General features: G+C 47.2%; 1 protein-coding gene across 1 annotated transcript in view; it reads right to left on the reverse strand.

Moving 5' to 3' along the window:
• The window catches only part of NUP85 (nucleoporin 85), a 977,524-nt gene that overhangs the window by 128,121 nt on the left and 824,521 nt on the right, over positions 1-24,882 (reverse strand). The gene's annotated exons all lie outside the window — the stretch shown is intronic.

Here is a 24,882-nt window from a genome sequence, read left to right on the forward strand (position 1 = left end):
GTACAAAAGTATGTACCGAAGCCCAGGTGGCTGCATCACAGATGTTACGATTAGGAACACCCCTCTGCAGAGCAGTAGAGGCAGCCATTCCGCTGGTAGAATGGGCCCGTAAGTCGACCGGTGAGTCCTTTCCCGCCAAGCGTTAACACTCAGATAGCCAAAATAATCCAGCGAGACAAAGTCTGTTTCGTCACAGCTTGTCCCAAACGCTTTCCAGCGTAACCAATGAAGAGCTGATCGTCCACTCTGACCCAGGACATGCGTGAAATCTAAAAGCTTAACGTTCTCCTAGGATCAAGCCTATGGAGCCTCTCCTCTTTCTTACCAGGATGTGGAGGAGGATAAAATGCCGGAAGAACCACTTTCTGGCCTAAATGAAATTCCGACACCACCTTCGGAAAAAAAGAAGGACGAACTCTAAGGACAACCCTGTCCTTCTGAAACACAGTGAAGGGTGGCTTAACTGAAAGTGCCTGTAACTCACTCACTCTGCGAGCGGAAGTGACCGCAACTAAAAATACAGTTTTAAGAGTTAACAGTCTCAAAGGGCATGAATGCAAAGGCTCAAACAGAGCACCCATCAGAAACTTGAGAACAAGGTTCAATTCCCAACCGGGCACCTGGAAAGGTGACGGAGGGAACACATTAGTGAGCCCTTTCAGAAACTGAGAAATTAAAGGAATTTTAAAATAGGAACACTCTTCAGACGAGCACTTAAATATGGACAGCGCCGCCAGGTAAGCTTTAATGGTACCCACTTGAAGGCCCCTGTGGGCCAAAGAAAGCAAAAAAGACAGAACCATGGGAATTTCACATGCAAAAGGATCCACATTCTTAACCCTGCACCAGTCGCAGAACTTTCTCCAATGGCAACGGTACAGGGACTTTGTTGCGGGCCTTCTGGCCGAAAGCAACACCTCCATCACGTCTTCAAGGAGGTCCCAATCCTTATACCTCAACCTTTCAGAAACCAAGCGTAAAGGTTGAGGGACCTGACCTCTGGATGGAGAACCTGACCCCCCTCCCGTGAGAGCAGATCGTCTCGGTAGGGAAGACGACATGGAGGGCAGATAGACAAGTCGAGAAGGTCCGGGTACCACGTTCTCTGGGCCAACGCTGGAGCAATGAGGATCATCCAGGAACCGAACCTTCGTAACCTCCGCAGTACTTGTGGGATGACGGGGACTGGAGGAAACGCGTACAGCAGTGGGAATGACCACTCCACCACAAAAGCGTCTCCTAAGGCTCCGTTTGGAGGAAATTCCCGCGAGCAGAACCTCTTGCACTTCCGGTTGACACTGGAGGCGAAGAGATCCACCTGAGGGGTCCCCCAAAGGGAGAAAATCTCCAGGAGAATCTCCTGAGCCAACTCCCACTCGTGAGAGATCGCGCTCTGCCTGCTCAGAGCGTCCGCCGTCTCGTTTTTGTCTCCTGCCATCTGGCCGAGATCGAACCTTCCTGCTGGATTGCCCAAAACCAGAGCTGCATCCCCTCCCTGCACAGAGGAAGTGACCCTGCCCCCCCGTTTTTGTTGAGGTAGTGCATGGCCACCGTGTTGTCTGTCAGGATCAGGACATTCTTTCCTCGCTCAGTCGGCAGAAAAGCCTTCAGGGCTAGCCTGACGGCTCTCAGCTCCAACAGATTGATATGGAGTCTGGACTCCGACGGAGACCAACGACCGCTGACTGTCAACTCGTTGGCATGAGCTCCCCATCCCGTGAGGGATGCGTCCGTCACAATCGTCCCCTCCGGCTAGGGGAGCCAAAATGGAGCCCCCCTCATCAGATTGCCTTTGTCGGCCCACCACAGAAGGTCCTGGGCGACCGAAGACGGCACCCGAACAGGGTCCAACATCCTTCCGGAGGACAGACCACTGGAGCTTGAGTGCCCATAGCAAAGATCTCATCCGCAACCTGGCCTCTGGCACCAGAAGAATGCAGGATGCCATGAGGCCGAGCAGTCTCAAGAACTCCAACGCTGGGAGAGTCTGGGCAAGTTGAAACTTGTGCACCATCTGCTGAATGTGACGAGCCCTCACCTGGGGAGGAAAACACTGCCCCAGGGACGTGTCGAGTACTGCTCCGATGTACTGGAGCCTCTGAGTTGGTGTCAAATGGGACTTCTTTAAGTTGAGGAAGAAGCCCAGCTTGTGGAGAGAGTGGCAGGTGACGGACAGATGATCCAGGACTTGCTCGGGAGAGCGCGCCCTGATCAACCAATCGTCAAGGTAGGGGTAGACGTGAATTCCCCCTTTCCTGAGGTGCGCTGCCACCACTACCATGAGCTTGGTGAAGACCCTCGGGGCGGAGGTCAATCCGAACGGCAGGACCCGAAACTGAAAGTGCGAGTCGCCACCCGCGACCCTCAGGTACTTCTTGTGCTTTGGATGGATCGGCACATGAAAATAAGCATCCTTGAGGTCGAGAGACACCAACCAGTCCTGAAGTTGAAGGGCCTGGAGGACTTGAGAGAGAGTAACCATCTTGAACTTGTCCTTCCTGAGGAGTTTGTTGAAACCGTGCAAGTCCATGATGGGTCTCAATCCCCTGTCTTTCTTGGAAATCAAAGAATAAGGGGAATACCATCCCTTGTCCCTCTCTGCTACAGGCACCAGTTCTATCGCACCTTTCTCCAGCAGGGATTGAATTTCCTGCGCAAGGAGCAGATCCGGATTCAAAGAGATTCCCCGGTGGATTGTCTTGAGGTCTCTGCTGGAAAGGAAGACAGTAGCCGTGGGTTATGCTCTCCAGAACCCACACATCTGAAGTAATGGCGCGCCACTCTGCAAGATGCTCCGCCAGCCTTCCCCCAACCGGCGAACCATGGGACATGGCCTCATGACTGAGCTGAAGCGGCTGCAGCGTTGCCTGAGGGCAAAGAGGCAACAGCCTGAGCGGCCTTGGCACCTCGAGTACCTTGTTTTCCACATCTGGCACTCCTACGGTGGCCCCTGTGACTGGCAGCTCCTCTCCCTTTACCAAAGGATGAGTAATACTGAAAGGAACCTCCCCTCCATTGCTGTCCCCTAGGACGAAAAGGCAGAGGTTGTCAAACTGCAGCGCCCAACGACTTCGCTGCAGCTTTTGAGGTCTGCAACCTCTCAAGGCTCTCGTCAGCCTTGCTGCCAAAAAGATGTTCCCCGTCAAAGGGCATGTTGAGGAGCCGGGCCTGCACATCAGGAGCAAACCCCGACTTCCGCAACCACGCAAACCTGCGTATCACGGTGCTCGCCGCCATGGACCGGCTGACGCAATCTGCCACGTACAAACCCGACTGAACAGCCTCACACCATCCCGTACGTCCCCTTCGGGAATATGTTCAGCCGCCAAGCAAACAGTTCCACAGAGTGTGCGTGAAACGAGACAAGACACATATGGAGTTGGCCGCCTGAAGCGCCATACCCCTGCAGAAAACACCTTCGCCCAGCCGTCAAAACGCTTGTCGTCCCTATCAGGACGGATGGTAGGGTACGACGCCTGCTTTGCAGGGGCCGTAGCCGCCTTTACCACCAAACTCTCCGGAGTAGGGTGCTTGGACAAGTAGCAGGGGTCACTTCTGGCTGGGTGGTATTTTTGCGGCAAAGACTTGCCCACTCTCCGGAGCAGTCCAAGTCGCTGCCACCCTCCTCTGTAGAGCCATATGAAACGGCAGTACCGGGTCAGTTGGTGGACCAATGTCGAGGATATCCGTAAGGTCATCCTGAACAAACTCCCCCGGGGGAGCAGAGCATCCTAAGTACTCAGTGACCCTTGACATAAGGCGCCGGTACAAAGAATCGGCATGAGTGCCAGGCTCAGGCCTACAAAACTCCACCTCCGGAGAGGTGTCCAGCCCACTAGCATCATGCAGGGACTGCCTCAGGTACTCAAATTGGCTATGGCCCGAGAGAATCTCGTCTGGCACCGTGTCAGGCACCATGCCATCATCAGAGCCCTCATCCACCTCTGAAATAAACTCCAGATGGCGGTAAGAAGGCACAGAACGTGAACCAAAGCCATGCTTGACCTTGGCTAGAGCCTTTCTAGGTAGTTCCACCGAGCCACGGAGTACCCCCGTCGACACATCCTCGAAAGTCGTTGAGGGCATCGAGTGAATCGGCGTCGATGCCGAGTGCGGCGCCGATGCCGAGTGCGGCGCCGACAGTCCTCGAGGCCGGGGCCCGAGCCTGTCCCTCGACAGGCGGGACACCAATGGCATCGACGACTTCTTTGAAGGCAGGCTCTCCAAAGAGTCCGTCGACGACCTCGGCGTCGACGTCTTCCGTGAAGACACCACAGGTTCACACGGTCTCGAGCGCGTCGAGGACCGGGACCTGGACCGGGCATGACGAGAACGATTCCCCATGTCCGAGCGGGACCTCTCCCACAAATCGTGACGACCACCAGAGCCCGAAGGCGTGCGAGCAGTGTCTCTCAGCTGATCACGACCGACCCCACTCGGAGGCGGGGACGGACCAGTGCCTTGCGATTCGAGAATCACCAACATTTTCTTCCCGAAGGAAGCCCATTCCTCCGGCGTTGCATGCTTGGTGGGGTAAGCGACCCGCTGATGGGCGGAGTCCTCGGATGACGACGGGGAAGGCGACCGATGACGGCGCTTCCGAGAGTGCCTCGAAGAGGCAGAGGAGTGGCGAGACCGACTCCGGTACCGAGACCCACTGGACTTCCGATGACGACGCGGAGAGTCGCCCCTCGAGTTGTCCATTGAAAGCCCCGCAGACCTCGACTTCCGAGGCTTGGACACCTTACCTACCGATAATTTCTTCTTGCACTCCCACAAGGCTTTAGACGTGAGCGACTGGCAGTCGACACAGTCACCCGTGTCATGGGCCTCTGCGAGGCACCAGAGGCAGGCGTTGTGCGAGTCCATAACCGACATCTTGGGCCCACAGTCCCCGCACTTCTTAAAGCCCGGACGCGGTGTGGAAGACGGGGTAGACATCTTCACGAAGAAATACTTCACAAACAGGTTCGAAGAACCGGGAAACAGAAACTCCACAGAGTCGAGGCGCGCCGAGATTCCCGAAGCGAACACGTTCGCGGAAAAAACAGAACTGAGGCTACGGGTGTTGTGCGTCTTACTTATAACATCCAGTGACGTCGGCCGTCGGAGGAGGTCCTCGAGGGCGGCGTATCGGCGTCATCGACGCAGACGCCAAAGATTTTCCGAAGCAGCACAGCTGTGGTGATTACTGTCATAGATATGGAATACGTCGGAGGACCCAATCCCCTCAAAACTGCATTACTCAGTATCATGCTCTACTCCCAAGCGCAAAGAGGTAGAAGGTCTAAATAAGCAACATTTTTAGACAAGGACCAAATGACCTGGGATTATGAACCCAAGATAGACAAGGAGTTGGACACCTTATTCATTAATTTGTCCTCTTATAGTCCCACAACAGATGAAACTTCGATATCAGAAAAAGGCTTCAGTTTTGTACCGACAGCGGAATACAATATTTTGAGGGCCAGAGTGGAGGTACATCAGTTACTGCGTAAAATCAATTTCAGACAATACTTTGCCACCAAGCTCTATGACCAAACGATCAACGCGAGCGGTAAGAAGAAACTGTCTACATTTTGTCCACCCACAACGAGTCAGTCCATAGTCTTCGAAAAGAGGATTCTAAAAGGGATCACAACTCTATAGAATAACAACCGGTTCACAAGTAACTTTCAAAATCTGCCAACAAGAGAAAGATCAGCAATCGTCTCCTTAAAAAACAACAGGAATATTATTCTTAGGAAGGCTGCTAAAGGAGTTGCAATTGTGATACAAGACAGGAGTGCTTATATCGAGGAATGTGAGCGCCAATGAGGAGCATTTCATTTCATGAAAAACTGCCCATGGACCTGACTACTAGATTACAAGAGATAGCCTTGAAAGTTGAGAAGGCTGTAGAAACAAGAAACTGACTTCTTAATTGTCATTGATCCTACTTGACCTAAGTTCTATACATTACCCAAGGTCCACAAAACCCTTCTCAAACTACCAGGTCGACCGATTGTCCCTGGTACAGAACCTCTATCTGAAGCCATACATTAAAGAAATGCCATAATTTTTACAAGACACAAGTGTAATTAACGTGGTTGAAAATCTGACTTTCAATTTACATTATGAATTGTTGGTGAGTCTGGACATTATATCATTGTACACTAACATACCTCAAGCAATGACTTAACATGGTTGAAGAATTGCTCTTAGACAAAACAAAAAAGATGGGTATACACCAAACTCATTTGTTCTGTGGTGCACAAAAATGGCACTCACTAAAATGATTGTGTTCAAAAACATTTTTTAACCATCAAATACATGGCACAGCTGTGGGATCAGCAGTAGCACCAACACTGGCTAATCTTTATGTGGAAAGTCTCAAAAAAAGCAAAATCTTGCCGGATGTCAATCGTTACAAACACCACATTAAATTGTGGAAGAGGTATATCGATGCCATACTGATTATTTGGCATGGTAATGCAAGTGAATTTGAAGAATTCTTTGTTTGGCTTTATCTACAGAATCCATATTTGAAATTCACCAACAACCATGGCAACAGGGAAATGAAATTCCTAAATATGACGATTTACGCTGAGCAAACCAGCACGGGACTCAAAGTCAGACCATTTCACAAAACAACGGATACAAATTCATTACTCGGATTCAGCAGTTTCCATCCAAAACACACAAGACATAATTTAGCAGTAGGACAATTTCTACGACTTAATCGAAACAGCAATAATAAAGAAAAATTCAAAAGGGAATCATCCAACTTAAGTCACAATCTGCTAAAGAGAGGTTATCCCAAAAAAGATAGTCAGTAAAGCGTGAAAAGAGCTTCCACCAATCACAGGGAAGCATTATTAGAATACAAGGGGAAATCATACTGAGAAGACCAATGTTACTTTTGTCAGCACTTTCAATACAATATCCAACCAAATACAGATAATTCTGAAAAACTGGCATATACTCACCAAGGGATATAACACAAGTTCAACCGGTGTGTGCATACAAAAGATGCAAACATTTGAAATAACCACTGAACAGGTTATCATGTCTGTTCTTGCGAGAGAGGGGCGCCCGCTACCTTTGTAAAATTATTTTTAAGGAACCTGGGATTGGTAACCCTAGGTCTCCTGGGGGCAACCAGACGTGGTCTCCCTCTCACTGTGCTTAGAGAGGCATCAGCTTCACCTCACTGATGATCCCCAACAAGGGTGAAACACGTGTATGGGGTTGCTGGTGGTACTCTCGTTCAGATTGGAGTTGCCATTGTATTTCGGTGCTGGACTGCCCCTGGGCAGGACAAAGACTGATATGCAAATGGATATTTCCCATCTGTGAAAGGCACAGTGAGTAAAAGCAGTGGCTGCGAACTCTCAAGTGGTTAATAACCACTGAACAGGTCATCATGTCTGTTCTTGCGAGAGAGGGGCGCCCGCTACCTTTGTAAAATTTGAAATAAATGATCTCAAGAAATGATGTATATGAAGGGCCAGCAACTCAAATGACGTTGACAGAGACTTGGGGGATACCACGCCCAAAAGGACATAGCCCATTGTAAGATGTGCAAATGCTGTGCACAAACGAGTAGAACATTCAAAGTTAACATTGGCCGACACAAACCTTGGCAAAAACAAGACTACATAGGCAAAACAGAGAGGAAGGTGAAAACAAGGATCACAGAGCATAAGAGTTGCATTAGGAACTCTATAATGACAGCCCCTATGGTTTGCCACTTTGTACATACAGGACACACGTGTGAAGAGTTCACCAGTACGGTTTTGAAGAAATTGAACTCCGAGCATAGTAAGACGACATTGTCCAGACAGATATGAGGTTAATATATCTGACCAACAGTTCTGTAACTGGGTTAAATGAAAATGTTGATTGGAATTTTATGAACTAAGTGTGAATATTCCCTGTTTAGCTTTGCTGTTGGATTAAGCAATTCCTTGCATTGCCAAAGCCTTATTTAACTTTTTTTAAAAAAAATAAAACAAGGGAGTTGACATTTCCAGTATTGAGATCCTGATGTTATAGCTCACAATCTAGAAAACCAACTCCATGACATGTGGGAAGGAAGCCTCTTATAGCAACTCACATGACATGCTGCGCATAGCGGGTTTGCTGTGAACACAGGCGGAAGACTGTGCATACAGGAGAACTAACAGGTAACAAAGTTTACCCGAATTGCAGAAATGGTTTTAGAAGGGAAATATGAGCAATTTAGTGCAATTTTGGCAGTCCTGGTGTGGTAACAGCATTGATATTCCACACAAATAGCCACTCGCGTTTTAGCCATATGTTTACCAGCACGTGTATTGTGTTGATCGAGTTGAGCCATGAGTAACGTGATGTTCTCTGGCTTTTACTTTCAGCTTTCCGACTCAATCTTGCTGCACAAACTCACGATAACGTGAAACCAGCCACACACCGATTTACTTGGAGGCAACGGCTGCTTCTAATAAATGTAAGTGCTCTTTAGATTAAGTGAACAATTTCGTTGCTTGATTGTTAGACTGATTATGCGAGTGACCAGTTAAGCACACCTACGAGGAAAGATATCCGATTACTGAATATATGTCGCCACAGTGTGTCGGGTCTCATTACTTTTGGGACTAGAACGAAGACCTAATTGGGACTATGTTCTAGTCTTGTGTAAAAACAAACTGTTGATATGAACGCGACTTGTACCTCACTACCATGAGTAGCTTGTTTATAATTATGCCCAGTGGATTGGTTTGTCTCAAAATAGCAAACGCAATGTATAGACTAATGTATAGGATTTCTTCATTCTGCATCGTCGCCTGCAAAGACAAAGAAAGAGACATTAAGCAGGTACTTACTCACGCCCATCACGCTCGTCGCAATCAAACGCCTGTGAATACTCCGGCGCCTCTTCAACACTAACTAATCTGCAAGGAAAGAGACAGTTAGAGCTCTTGCCATACATACGAACTTCCAGGCGCTTCATTGCCACGCAGTAAAAGACTATAAAGACAAAAGGTGTCCAGAAACTTACCGGTCGTGCAGACAACGACGGTACCATCCTCTGAAGTCAAGAAGCCAATGTTTCACCAGTGAAGGAACTGGCAACGGCACCCTGCACTAGACGCAGATGGAGAGCCCAGCATTCACCTATCTAAGGTGAGCACGTTGACCTGGGAGGGGGGCTCTACAGACAAGCTGGGAAGAGAGAGAGAGAGATAGGGACATTCAACAACCCAGACCTTTAATCCCCATATTCTTTCACCTGCAGAAACCTCACCCTTCGAGTTCGACACACCGTGCGAAGAGGTTCGACCCCAGAAGCCAATCGAGTCCTGCACATCACTTTGAGTCACAGACACCTTCCTGCCAAGACCCGCGCCTCCGTGGGAATCAGGTGAGCGTTACAGTTCTACATGCTTCCATGCCATCTATTTCATCCAGTCATTCTACATGCGTCTATCCAATTTCATTCAATACACCCTTTCATCTATTCCATCTGTCCATTCAGCCATTTCATCCACCCATTTCATCTGTCCATCCATTTCGTTAATCCATTCCATGCGTTCCACCCATTTTATTTATTTCATCCATTCTGGCTATTTCATCTATTCCATATACATACATTCCATATGCATTCATGCCACACATTTAATCCATTCATCCCTTATGCATCCATCGATTCCATCATTTCCATCCATCCATTCGATCCATTCCTTTATTTCATCCATCCATCCCTACCATGTGTATCGATTCCATCCATTCCTTTGTTTCTTCCATCCATCGCTAGCATCCATTCCTTCCATCTACTCCATCAATCTATTCTGTCCATTCCGTCAATCCATTCTATCGTCTGGGTAGGACCTAGTAGGATCTAGAGATCGTTGTTCGGTGTTCAGTGTTAATATGAGGCTGTCTATAGTAGAGTCAGTGGGAGTATCCACTGAAGAAATGGTTGGGAGTTGCATTGTGTATTTTTTTTTTCATTGGTTGGGTTGCCGGGGGTTCAGATGCATCTTTAAGGTTGTTGTTAGCGTTATGGGAAGAGCCATGTTTTTAGTAACTTGTGGAAAGTCGTATAGTCTTAGGTGTGTCAGATATGTGGTGGAAGTGAGTTCCACAGAGTCAGGGCTAATGCTGAGAAAGAGGATCCTCCAATCCTGACCGAGTTAGTGGTTGGGATCACTAAAGAGGGCAGAGCTTGATCTTAGGGTGCGGTGTGGAAGATAAGGTTTTAACTTTTCTTGCAGGTATAGTGGGCCGGTCTTGTGCACTGCACGATGGGTGATGCACAAGGTCTTGAAAGTGGCCCATAGAGGGGGAGGGTGGGGGGGGGGGCAAGGAAGTGGTCGATGTAGAAGCTCAGTGTTGCCGCACACCAGGATTTCAGTTTTAGCAGGTACTCCAGTGTTAAATGAGCGAGCAGGTGAGACAAAAGGGAAGAAGAGTGTTATTTGTTTCCTGTTGTTGAGGAAGGAGGCGGTTCCACGGATTCCAAGGGAGTGGAGACGCTCAAGGAGGAGAAAGAATGGCCAAGGAATTTGCGGCCTTGATAGCAGTAGCAACCATGGTAAGTAATACCTGCTTACCGAAAGCATTCAGTTGCTTTCCCATCTTGTTACAGGGAACCATGGAGGGTGAGGCTGGGTTAGCAGATCTCTTCCTCTCTGTAGCCAAGACCACGAAGTCTGGAGATGACCGAGTGCGAAGACACTTGGCCGCAGTGTCTGGACCTGTACATTTCTTTTCCACATGATCCTTCTTTGGTGGCGCAGAAAACGGGTTTCTCATGACCAATAAACCATCGTCCCAGATGTCATCTAGCACAGGGATAGCCACCACTTATTTTCTGGAGGCTTCACGCCTCTGAAACAAGAAACCTTTTTTCTGTACCTCTGGGACAAGTTTGAATAGTTTCACTGCTCATGTTAACAGTGCGTGGAAGGAACCTATTTTGCGCTGGTGGAGAACTAGTGGAAGGCAACTGAGGAGGTTCTCCATCCGGTGACACTAGGTGATCATACTCAACAGTAGTAGCATGCACACCCTGGGATGTGTCTTTGTCCAGACCAGTATCTGTGTCTGGGGGAGCAGCCACTGGGCCGAGCAAACGAGGCGCTGGTCAAGGAGGCAGACACTCGGGGATTATATCTTCTTGTGCAGGCAGTGCTGGAGGGCTCCTACTATGGGCACCTTGAGGGGCCAGAGGAGGTAAGCAGTGTTGCAGTTCCATCACCAAGGTTTGTAAAGTGGACAAGATGTGAAACAACAAATCCCTAAGGGCTGATGGTGTTCCCACGGGAACTGTAGGCACAGCAGCAGGTCAGAAGGTGGGAGTGGTGGATGCACAGATAGATTAGGTGCTGGTAGAATAGGGTCAGGTTCCTCTCATCTTCTACCTCATCCGAAAGCAAAGCCTTCAGAGTTCCTCTTCCGACATGCTACCCTCTTGTAACATTTGCCAGGTGGCGTTGCAGTGGCCATAGGCACCCGAGAACACACTGGTTTTGCCTTTGATGGTTGTGGTAAAAAAGAGTGCCGACAGCACATGCCTCCCCACATTAGCACTTTTAGCAAAATAAGCTATCACAGGAGTTTGTGTTGTCTTTGTGGAGGCAGGCCTGGGAGCCAACGCAACCCTGGATACGATGGTCATAACCGTGGACAAGGTGGTCGCGGATTCAATTGTAGAAGGTGCTTGGACCTTCGACTCGTCGACGGGGGTGTGGTTGACGAAGATGATGTGGACGATTCCTGCATGTGGCTCATTGACAATGTGGCTGTGGTCGATGTGGATGTCAATGGACACGGTTTGCTGGAAGATGACGATCCGGTCAGGATTGTGGGCGTTGGTATTGTTGACAAATCCGTCTATGATATGAACAACAGGGTTCTGTTAGCGGTCATAGTAGGGCAGTTGAGGAGTGTGACATAGGCCCATGTCCCTTTTTTGGTTTATTCCCCAGGGTAGTATCCTCATGAGACCTCAACCTCTTTGCTGAGGGAGTTATTCCCATAGATCTGGTGACCCTGACTGAGGCATGACTTCGCACTGAGGCTGAGCCAGAGGCCCTGGCACCCTCCTCCAGCCAAGTCACCGACCTTCTATGGCAATCCTTCTTTGTCTTCATGGAGAAAGACTGGCAAATGGAGAAGGCTTCCACATCATGGTTCGAGTGCAGGCAATATATACCTTTTTTGTGTTGATCATCCACAGAAATGTCCTTGAGGTGACACACAGAAGGGTCTGAAAAGGCTCTTCTTGTTGGCGTTCGTCATGGCCATGTGGAGGAAGCATTAAAGTGAAGTAGAGTGCCTCTGGCGACTAGAAGATCTTCCGATGTCCAGATCTTCACCGGCAAACGGATCCCCGACCGATGATGAAGAAAAAAGGCTGAATATGTACCAAAAACAGATGAAAGATTGCTATTTCGAGGACTCCCAACATGTATTGTACTGTATAAAATCTGAAGATGGCCTCCAGGAGTGGAGCTAAGGAGGTCTGGTGCCATTGGCTGGGGCAATATGACCCAAAGGGACAGCAATATGCGATATAAGTAACAAGCCAGTTTTTGGACTTTAAAGCTAAACTGTTTCAATATTATAGAGAATTCCCAGCTTGACAAGGAATATTCATGTGCATCCATAAAACCTCCCATGCTGGAGAATTCCTATGCCAGGGCACTGTTTTTAGGGAACCCAACTAACCGTGGACATTTATTATACAGACGGATGCTTCTGACACTGGAATAGGAGTAGTCTTCTCTCAGTTAGAGGACAAAGGCAGCAAACGCCCGTTATGTTTTAGCAACCATCAGCTTAAGTGCAGTGCGTTAAGGAGGGCCACGTTGGAAAAGGAGTGTTTTGCAATGTGTGTGTGGGCCATAAAAAAGCTGCCGCCCTACCTCTTTGGGGCTCACTTCACCATACAAACTGACCATAAAACATAGAGCAGGTCCCCAAAATAGCAATGCTGATGAACTGTCCAGAATGTATAACCAACTGGAACAAGAAACCAATTATTGGGTGGATTAGATCCTCATAGGCCCTCAACTAGGTGGGGAGGGGGAGAATGTTAGGAAAGATTTTCTTTTTGCTGCTTTACTCCTATAGACTTCCATGGGACACCCTATCATTTTTCCACTATCTGCACCGTGACCTGGCTTTTGGAGGCAAGTAAAGCACTGGGCTTTATTTACCTTGCATTTTCCCACTTTTTTACAGGGAGACAGATCAGTCCCTAAGACTATCAATACTGGGAAACATGGTCTCCCTTAATGGAATTCTTCTTTATTTGTAAACTGTAGACATCACCTTAATGTGAAGCATGGTCGGTATACTTTGTGTCACTCTTACTTTTTCTTTTTTTAACTTTGGTGTAAGTGACAATGCTGGTTGCAGTGGACATTTTTCTACCCGGTTTACTATCCTCTCCATCACTTTTGCATTTTACCACATAATTCTATTTAGAGTATCATTTATTTCAAAATGTAAGTGCCATAACATATTTGACTATCATTTGTCCATTTTGTGCCTTAACCTTCTCCCTGCCCTTTCGGGTCCGGAATTGCCATATATGGAAGGCCCTTCGCTGGGCAAAGTGGCATTGTGTGTGTGAGTGGCCAGATGTGGGGACTGGGCCTGCCTGGACCCAGTTCACATCCAAGCCAAAGTGTGTCTTTTGCTGGGTAGATGTGTTGGCCAGAGGCTGTCCTTGATTCGACAGCCCCTGCCAGTTTGAAAGGTGCAGACCTTACCACTGGGGGAGACTCCAGTTTAAATCCAGGATAAAAGGACTCCTCCTGCAGCCATTTGACAGATCGTTGGAATGAAGACCCCTATGAAGCGGTACAACCATAGGACGATCCATGCAGCCAACCAACATTGCCTCCATCCAAGTCCTGGGGGAAGATCTTCCACTCTACAGATCTCCAGAACAACCTCATTAATGCTTCGACCCCTGGACTGGTGGGAACAACCTGTCCTGACACATGCTCGAGGATCCATGCCATGTTGAGCTTTTGAAGTGACCGTTTTGAGTTCAGCCTGGGAAATCTGCAGACCTTTAACTTTTGGGACTAGATGAATTTCCATTCAGTTTCTGCCTTCCAGACCAAAGAGAAGCCATGCAGGGCCTGCTATTCCTTTGTTTTCGCCACAAGGATCACCTGTCGCTGTCTGTTCGTAGCAACTCCTGCTGCAACCCACCTTCTTTTCATCCTGGAGTTCTCCTGAGGTCACCTGCTCCGTGGAGGTCTTCATCCGATCATGCCAAAGATATCCAGCTTCCCAGTCTCCAGAACCACCTTTTAGCCAGACCGGACGTCAAAAGTGAACTATTCACCTGCAGCACTTGGACCTCCCTCGACTGGACAATGCCTAGAAGTAAGTGGGCCTAGTGGATTCAGGAAACCATAAAGTGGTTGGTGAAGGAGTAAGTTGCTTACCTGTAACTCCTGTTCTCCAGCATCTCCTTCGTAGATTCACATGCTGTGAATATTCCCTGGCGTCAATCTGGGAATCCTTGGTTACCTTAGATATAATTTTACGAAAAGTTAAGTGCATTTTTGTATGCTATCCCCCTCATTATGGGTGTTTTGGGCCCATCCAATGGGATATCGAGTAGCAGGCTCCTCCTCCCCAGCCTTCCTCATATTCTGGCCGGTCATACTGATTCTTGTTGTGGATTCTGAGGCCTTTTACCTGGCTGGGGTGGAAGGAGGGCGCATGTGAATCTATGAAAGATCCCAATGCTGGAGAACAGGTGTTACAGGTAAGCAACGAACTCCAGCTCCAGCATTGGATCTTTCATAGATACACATGGAGTGAATAGATTGCATAGCAGTATTGACAAGGCGGTTTCGGGCAGGTAAAAAAAGTTCTCCTACCTTATTAATACAGACCTGCAGAACTGCTCTCCCCATCTGTACCTCCGCTGCATGCTGCTTTTCCAAACAATAGGGTCTGGTAAATGCATTGGGTACCTTCCAGGTTGCCGCCTGGCAAATGTATCTGAGCGGCACCCCTGCCCATAGTTGCTGATGCAGCCGTGGCTCGTGTATAATGCACTTGGGGTGTACCTTGGAGCCCTCTTTCCACTTATGCGTGGCAGAAAGAAACGGTTGACGTAATCCATCTAGACAAACTCTGCTTGGCTATTGCTATACTCCGGTTTTCTGGACCAAAAGCTACAAAGAGTTACATGGACCTCAATGATTTTGTTCTGTGCAAGTAATATTTGATGGCCCGTTTGACGTCCAAGCCGTCCAACGCCACTTCCGCGGGTGTAGTGAGTTGTGTAAAAAACACAGGCAGTGCTATGTTGGCATTTTGTGGAATTCCGTTGGCACCTTAGGAATGAATTTTGGACTGTTCATCAGTAGCACTTTATTTTTACGGAAGTGCAGGTATGGTTAGTTAATTGCTAACGCCTGTAACTTTGATACCTTTCTGGCTGATGTGAGTGCCACTAGGAAGGCGACCTTCCACGATACATGCTTTATGTTCACTGCGTCCAGTGGCTCTAATGGCTTTTATATATAAATATAAAGCATTACAAAATACACAGTATACTATAAATACAGTAAAACTCTCAAAAGAACTCTCCTCAATCCACTTCCTATTTGTGGGTCCACTATCTCAGATAGACAGTGGAAGGGTACGAGGGCAACAGGCAGTACACGTGTGGGCGTAGCCATTATTGCTCCTCCAACAAGCCATGATGGTGTGGGTCATTAGGCCCACAACCCTTCTTGAGGACTACAAGACCCATGATGACTGGTGTCAAAGTTCAGTGCGAGCATGCCACCGGCCCGATAAACAATCACAGCATGGGCAGGTGCAGCTTAAGAACCTTGCAGCACGGGCAGCACGCAGCTCGATGAAGACTGTTGAGCCATGAATGTATGAATAATGTAAGTGAAACGCTGGGTAATGTGCGGTTTGAAAGTACTTGGGCAATTCAGCAGTAAGCATCTCGTCAGCGTCATGACTATGTGTGTTAGTGAACATCATTGTCACACGTGTTCCATTGTCACGCAGGTTGTGTTACATGCTTTTCTTCATACGTTTCATCATGTCTCAGCATCCCATTTGTTCACAGTGAATCTCTGAGAATGTCAGTGCAGGAGGGAAGGGGGGGAGGGACTAAGGAGAAAATTCAATTAAGAGTGTATGTTCAGGAGACTGGTAAGAGTGTATACGAGTACAGGAATGCTCAGACATTAATTTAGAGTGTGCTGAACCTCACTTGCCAAACCATTTGTGTGAGAAGCATTGTAAGACTTTCCCTATACTCCTATTAACTATTCATTTATGTTCCCTAGCCCTCTTTCTGGTGTTCCTCTTTCCCCCAAACTATCCACAACCTCTCCGTCCACCTCTTCCCCTCCACCCCCAATTAGCAGCCCTGTGGTTACCTGTAAGTACAAAATCAGGGACCCGTGCCAACCAAGGTGGGAGGGTCATAATCCATTCGGCTTCTGTTAGGGAGGGGGTGTGGATCCCCCTCCGGGCCTGACAGATACGCCACATAGACAGGGGTTGAGGGGAGAATCGGGGAACCAAACAAACTAACAAGCAGGTAAAATCCTCTCTGCCCTTTCACGGTTTAGTATATAATACACAATAGCAGTAGGCTAACGCTCCCTCTTCTTCCTAATATTTCGCAGCCTATGGAAACTAATGCAAAGCAAATAAAGGACTACATATTTTCTTCAACTAGTAACAGTTTAAAATCACATTATCATATACATATGGGATGTATTACTCACCGTAATCATATTTCTGATGCTTGTATCTGCTTAAATTCACATGCTATGAATAAGCCAACATCTAGTGGTAGCTAGTATTATAGTTTTTGTATTCTGAACTCGAAAAGGGACATCGACAGGGCGTGCCAGTAATACACTTAGTGTGGCATCTACTGTACCCATGGTCCTCCAAGCTTCCATGTCCCTCAGATTGTTTTGTTTCTGATATGAGGTAGCATGAAGTGTGGCATGAGTACAGGTGTAATAAAGCAGATTGCAGATCAAGCCACAGAAACATCTATGCAACCTTGTACGCCACAGGGGAGGACGGTTGGGCACATGTGAATCTAAGCAGAAACAAGCATTAGAAATACGCTTACAGCGAGTAATGTATCCCTTCTGAGGCTTGTGGAATCTGCTTAGATCACATGCTATGCATAGATTAGCAAGCGGTGTCTAGAGAAGGTGGTTGGATGTGAGAAGGTACAGCAGCAAATATATGTTTTAGCACTGCTTGTCCCACCTGTAAATCTGCTTTAGAATGTGTGTCAATGCAGTAGTGCCGAGTAAAGGTATGTATGCTCCATGTAGCTGCTTTGCAAATGGCATCTAGAGGGACGTTTGCAATAAAGTCCAAGGTAGCTCCTGTACCCCTGGTAGAGTGAGCCCTTGGTGTGAAAGGCAGACTTTTATTTGATAGAGAGTAACAGAGCTGTATGCATTTCACTATAAATTTGGAGATGGTGTTTTTTGAGACACAATCACCTTCCCTTTAAAGCGCTATGGAGACAAACAGTTGGTCTGTTTTTCTTACCGCCCTCCTTACATCTAGTGTATGGAGTTTTTTTCTCAGCAGAGCTTGAAGGGCTTTGAAAGAAAGCTGGTAGTTCGATGGACTGGTTGACATGCAACTTGGATATGAACTATGAAAACCAAGGGTGGGTTCATAGTACCAACTTGTCTTTATGGATAACAAAGAAAGGGTCTTCCACCAGAAAAGCCATCTAACATGTAAGGTGTTTAAGGCTGGATTTATGCATATGCTCAAAGGGGGTACACCATGTGTTTTGCAAGTACCACGTTTAGGTCCCACCATGGAGGTGGGTTTGAAATGGAAGGTAGGTATTTACTCCTTCCATGAATGCCTTAATGACCTTCAACTAGGACACCTAGCTTTGAGAAGTGGTGTGCGCATTTGTTGAAATAACAGTGTCTGGTTTGCGTGCCTCCTTGAGGATGTCCATACGCCTTTGAGGTAGTTTTAAATGGCCAAGCTGCCAAGATCAAAGACTGAGGGTGTGGGTGTGGGTGGAACATTGTCCTCCTGTGCTGTGTGAGCATGTTGTTGAGGCATGTGAGTTTGATTGGATCGCACATCGCCAGTTTGCCCACATGTGGAAACCAAGGTCTCGCCCACATAGGAGCAACTATGATTAGTGTTATTTCTTCTTGGTGCATTTTGTTTACCAAACTTCTGAGTAGCAGGGTTGGGGGAAAAACGTAGGCAAATTTCCCTGACCAGTTCATCCACAGGGACCCGTGTTGGGGAAACCTGGATGCAAAGTCTGGGCATTGGGTGTTTTGGCTTGTGGCGAACAAGTCTAAAGGGGGGGGGGGGCGGGGTAACCCCATAGGGAGAAGATATATGGACAGAGTTGTAAAACATGGCAGTGGTGCTGTCCGTGAGGATTTGTGCTGTCTGACCTGACTGGCGCAATTGGAAAGCTTGCAGTGCTTTGAGCACGGCTAGTAGTTCCAAAAGGTTTTTGTGATTTTGGGCTGTGATTTGTGGCCACAGGCCATGCGCTGTATGGTGAAGGTAATGGGCTCCCCACCCGGTGAGCAACGCATTCCTTTGTGACAACTGCTTGCACAGTCAGGTTGTGAAAAGGTTTTCCTTTGTCCACCAGCGTAGTGCTTGAACTAGGGTCAGCAAAACCACCACTAGATAGTCCCACTGACTGCTTGCCTGAGACCACTGTTTCGCTAATCACTCTTGCATTGGACGCATGCGCAGCGTGCGTGCGGAACCAGGTATATGCATGATGCAATCATCCCAAGCATGTGCTTTGCTTTGTGTATGGTTATTTGGCGACCGGCCAGATACTGAGGCATTTGCAGCAGTATGTTTTGTACCCTTTCATTTGACGGAAAGATTAGACCCTCCTCTATTTTTAGGACAGTCCCTAAGAACTGTTTGGTCTTGCTTGGAACGAGAACTGATTTTTTCTTGTTGCTTGAGAATCCCAAATGGAACAGAAAATTGATTGTTCTCTGGGTGTTTTACTTGCAAATTTGGGGGTGGGGGATTCCCCTGTTATCAGCCAATCATCCAGATAAGAGTACACTGGGATTGATTCCCTGCATAGATTCACTGCCACTAATGCTAGTACCTTGGTGAATACCCTTGGAGCGGAGGCTATGCCAAAGGGTAGCACCTTGAATTGGCACTGCTGGTTCGCTATTTTGAAACACAAGAACCTTCTGTGGGCTGGGAACAATGAAATATGAAAGTATATCTTTCATATCCAAGGTTGCCATGTAGTACCCCTGCTTTAGCAGTGGGATTACCTCCAGTAGCGTTGTCATGCAGAATTTTTGTGGCTTGACATAGGATTTTAGCCGGGTGCAGGTCTAGGACAGGGCGCATTGTTAAGTCTTTTATCGGCACAAGGAAGTACAGTGAATAAATGCCCTTGTTTACCTGGTTTGCCGAGACGATTTCTATGGCATCCTTTCGAAGCAGCGCCTTCACCTCTTCCAACAGGATACGTTGTTTTTCCCGTGAAGACTGCCTTTGTCTTGGCGGGTGGTTGTTTGGCGTTTGGATCAGTTCTATGCAATATCCCCTTGCCACGGTGGAAAGTACCCACTTGTCCGAAGTGATTCCCTCCCATGCGTGTGTAAAGTGTGAAAAACGACCTCCTTCTGCAGTGGCATGGGAGGGAACCTGTAGCGGGTGGTCATTAGTTAGGGGGTTTGAGCCCCCTCTTGAGGAGGACCTGCCCCTACTTCGAGACCTTCTTTGGCCTCTTTGAAAACCCTGTTTTGAGGATTGCCCTTGTGACGAACCCAGGACGAACCTTGGCCACCTTGGTTGTAATTTGAGGCCTGTTGGGAGTTGTGTCCTCTAAAAACAGCGAGGGTTGGAGCTTCCTCTTTGCCCAAAGGGTTTATTGGTGAGCTGCCCTAGGGTTTTCAGTGTGTCATATTCCTCCTTCGTGCTCTTGAGAGCATCCACCACTGCTTTGCCAAACAAAGCAGTGGGATGAATGGGGATGTTTAGGAAGGTTTCCTGGGTTTCTAATTTGAAGCCTGATTGGTGTAGCCATGCATGGTGTTTAATCAGTGCGCCTTCTGCCACAATTCTCCCTGCATTGTCTGCTGTGTCTATGTTCTGAGGATGTAGTTGGCTACTTGTTTCCCCTCTGCAATGGTGAGTGAGTGTTTTGAGGGGCTCTGGGAACGAGTCTACCTGTTGAGCGATTTCATCCCACTTGTGACAATTATAACTAGCTAATAACATGCGGTTATTAGCTATCCTTGTTTGGCAGGCTGCCGAGGAAGCTACCTTCATGCCCAAGGGTGTATATTTGTTTACAATCCTTGTCAGGAGGGGCTTCGGCAGAGGTAAGAGGGGTTCACGCCCTCCTTTCTGTAGTAGTAACTACCAAAGAGTCGGGCTTTAACTGCCCCCTAGTGCGATGCGCTGGTTGACTGCCCGTGTTAAATTGGGTGTAAGCAGAGAGGGTTGGAGGAGTCTCTGTACCGATTTTCACAGGGGGATAAATTGGGTTGCTGATTTTTTATCCCCAAGGATGTCCTCCACTTGGGCTTCTTGTGTGTCTATTTTGAAGTGCTCTGTCGCCTTTAAGAGCAGGTCATTATATTGTAACTGGTTGTCTATCGGTGAGTGAGCCACCGGTGGGTCGTGTGATCTGGGGACTGGATGACGTATACGTCCTCATCATTGGTCCAAGTTCACTATGTCCCCTTTGTCCTCTGGGTCTGTGGATGTGCCAGGGCCTTGTGAGCCTTGTGTGGTATGGTAATAAGTATCTTGCCCTAGGTCCTGATGCGAGGTGGTAGCCTGCATGGTGTCAAGGCGGGCTCTCTTGGCGGTGGGCTGAATGACTGCTGCCCCTGTCAGAGTGGCTACTGCCCCTCTCATTACGGTTCCCTGAAGACTTTGGAGGACTTTAGGGTGGTCATCAACGAAATGAATAAAAGAGGACATCCTTCTCATAAGTTTATCAAATTGCTCTGTGGTCCACTGTGAGGAGCTTGGTACTATAGAGAGAGCAAGAGTAGGAGTAGCAGGTGTAGGTGGGAGCTCAGGGACAGGAGTTTTCATATGGTGCATAGCCCCTGAAAGAGTACCCTCAGGGGTAGTGTAATTCCTGGTTTTAATACCTTGACCTTTCTTATCCTGGGATGTCGAAGACTTATGGTTTTTCGATGTTCGGCCATGTAACTGGGTGTCGGGGGAAGATTCTTTTTTGATCAACTCGCTCATTTTTTAGCTTTTTGTGCTTCTTTTGGAGGCCGTCGGTGCATCTTTCGACGCCCGGTCTTTGGCGTCTGAGGACTTTGTAAGTTTAGACGCGGTGTCGGAAACCGACTTGACAGTGTTTCGGGGGCATACCGTGTGGTGATCACAACTGCGATGGGCCAAAGACAGGGAAAGTTCGGACCTCCCCCTCGGCGCCGCATGTGGCCTATCGGTCGGCGGCATGGTCCACATGCCCCCGTGGGGTGTGTCCTTGGTGTGATGAGACTTGGTAGTGCTTGAGCCGCCGGGTGTCATCCCCGTAGCAGAACCACCAGCCTGCCTGTTGGGGTCAGGGCTCGCACGCAGGACTCCGATGGATCCCCATCACTCTCTGCATCACTTAAGATGTTGATGCTGCAGTCGCTGGAGGCTCCCTCGACATCCATGGCGGCCTCAGACTACATGGCGTGGTGGGCCCAGCGTTTGGTTTTGCAGTCCTTTAGGGTTTTAGGCCTGAACAATTTGCAAGACTTGCACTGTCCCTCTGCATGATCCCTGGGAGACAAAGAAAGCACACCCGGTGCAAGTCTTTCCAGTGGAACTACCTATTAGAGCAAGGGCAACATTTAAACAGGTGTGTTGTCCATGATGTATGGGGGTGACAGCCTGGCAAAATAGAGGGCAGTAAAGGGGAATATACATTCTCTTAATGAGACTAGAATATGAACCTCGCCCTGCTCTCGTTACTGTGCAGGGCCGAGGCCCAGTGGGGCGTCAGAGGCCATGGACAAAGGATCATCGAGATGGACGTGGCTGTCGTCGACGATTGAAACTTGTCCATGAAGCTGTTGCAGAATATCTTGCAATAAAATGATATCGAAAGGACAGAAAGAAATACTAGAATTAAACTTTTTCTAAATAATGGCGTCAGCCAAGGTGGAACTCTGCGATATGCATCCTACTATGAAAGCGGGAAAAAACTATCTGAGGGTCCTCGACGCGCGAAGGGTCATGGGTACAGTATGCGGAACACTAGGGATAGTATTACTACATGCCCTGTCGACAGCCCTTTTCGAGTTTCGAAAACAAAAACTTTAATACTCTGCAGCTACCACTAGATGTCGGCCTATACATAGCATGTGATCTAAGCAGATCCCACAAGCCTCAAATATATATATTTTTTAACCAACCAATATTAAGAACAATTCACCAATACCGCTAATTGTGTAAATATATATATATATATATATTTATATATATATATATATATATATATATATATTTTTTTTTAAATTATTTTATTGTGAAATTTTGTCTTACATTTGAAAACATTTATCACAGTCCTAACCATTAAAATCCCTTCCTCCCACAAAACCACAAACAAATCACAGGTCTTTACAAAATTCCTGTTGAGATATTCAGTTCCTCAATGCCGGGTATCTCCGCATTAGTCTCAAAATTATGGAGAATCCTCTCTAGAAAATGTATCCCCTGACAAGTGAATTTGTGGTTGTGTCCTTGTAGAAAATAGTCCCACCATTCCTTAATACATTTCCCTCCCTCTAAAACCATATGTGTCCTCAACAGTTGTTGTCTCGCATTTTCTTCTGCGCTACATTCTAATAGCAGGTGAAACGTTGTTTCCATTTGATTTATTTGCTGGCACACTCTACAGGTTCCATTACTAGCTCGTCTTTTACCCGTCCGGTTCATATATTCGTTGATTGGGTACACTTCTAATCTGATTTTCATCAGTCTTTCTCTATAAAAACTAGAGGGGAATTCATGTAGATAAACAGGCATTTCATTTCTTTTCCGGTGTTCATTAGCCATATTTGCGCTGTTTTTAAGTGCCATTTTAGCTTCTCTTGTCGCAATCCAGTCAGATCTGAGAAGTTTCTCCTTCACTTTATTTGTGTTAGATATTAATTCATTCAAGGATGAGTCCAACTCTGCCAGACATTTTACCCATTCCTTTTTCCAGGTGTTTAAGAGATCAGCGTTTTTTCCTTTCCCATTTTCCACCAGTATTCTATATCCTTCTGTGGGTGTTTCTTCGCTGAAACACCCACATAAGGATATAGAATACACTTCAGAGAGTTCCTTTTTCATCTTTGCTTCCATGGACTCTAGACCTAGTTCCGCTCTTATTGCAACTATTGGATTGTTTTTTGGTAGTTTCAGTATGGACTTCCAAAACATACTTTCTAGTTTTGGCCAGATTTTATGGCTTAGGTTCAATCCTGCATCACTTCCATACGTCAGTGAAGGCACCACTTTCTGAGAATAAAACATTCTCACTGGAACAAGAGAAAATGTGCCAAATCTTCAGTTTATAATGCTACCCTGTGAGCACGACATCTTTACCTTTGACAATAGCTCTTCTTCCCATTTACTTTCCATCCTGGAGATGTTAAACCGTATACCAAGGTATCGAATCTCGGAAACTAAATAGGGTATTATATATTTTGTGGTGTTCCCTGATAATGGGTAGGCACCCCGATAACAAAATAAACCTTCAAAATGAAGCACAGTATCCTAAATACACAACCCAACCCTATAATACATGAAAGGCCCATTGTTAGGCAAGATTTGGAGCAGTACCCCTTGGGGCACTACAACAACCTTGACCGTCTGGCAATAGGGACCCAACCTTTGGTATAAGCCTGAACTACACAGGTTGGTAGTGTTGCTGAACAGCCTGGCTTATCTCAAGAGGGGTCAATGTGAGCAGTAAGGGAGTTACACAGATATTTACAGCGACAAGTATTCAAATAAACACTTACACTCGAGGTTTCTTGATTAAACAATTATTAATTTATTTAACAGTCAGTTTGAATAAGCCTTTTTCAGAAGGGGCAATATAATAGTAACACACAAATACACTCCAAAATACACATTCTCAGTTTCTGTAAATCAGCAAATACTAATTTGGGATGCCACACAGACACTTCCTACACCCTCAGGTTACTTTAATAGCTAGGACACTGCAGACATTAATATATCACTGGTACATTTAGAGAAATACTGAGATGAGTGTTAAAGAAAAGATATTTCAGAATAAAACAGGAGATCACACAAATAGTCTGAGGACGGTAAGTACTTTTGAACCCCCCAATCCAACGAAAATTAACCCTTTCCTGGAGGGAAGGTAAGACACAAGCAGAGGAGAGAAGAGTCATTCAGGGAGCCAGGCCAGCCAATGTCAATTGGGCAAAAGCCTAGGTGAGCTGAATCACTTCTTGCAGGCAAGTAAAAGTCTTGCTCAATGTTTTAGAAGTCTTTGTAGAAAAAGTAGAATCAAGTAGGGTCACAAGCTGGGAGGCTTGTGAGTTGTAAAAGATGCAAGGGACTCTACAGAGGTAACCAAGACAAGTCTCTACTGAAATCAAGTAAGGCTACAAGACAAGAGGTAAGTTCTCTTTGACAGTACAGTACATTTGGTTAGAAGAAATGGATCGAGCTGGCTTCTGTTCCTGTGTGTCTCTATAGAGCTTGTTCCTGGTTCTCAATCGTGGGGACAAGAACAAGGTCTTCTGGGGACTCCTACAACACAATGGGACGGTCAGTGGCACTTTGCGGTTTCAACTCCTCACGTCTCAGCAAATAGCACCACTGCAGTCTCACGGATACCACTCTGGACTTTCTTCTCAT

The sequence above is a fragment of the Ambystoma mexicanum genome, chromosome 3q, assembly GCF_040938575.1.
Source record: "Ambystoma mexicanum isolate Mex_15411 chromosome 3q, UKY_AmexF1_1, whole genome shotgun sequence".
Lineage (NCBI taxonomy): Eukaryota > Metazoa > Chordata > Amphibia > Caudata > Ambystomatidae > Ambystoma > Ambystoma mexicanum.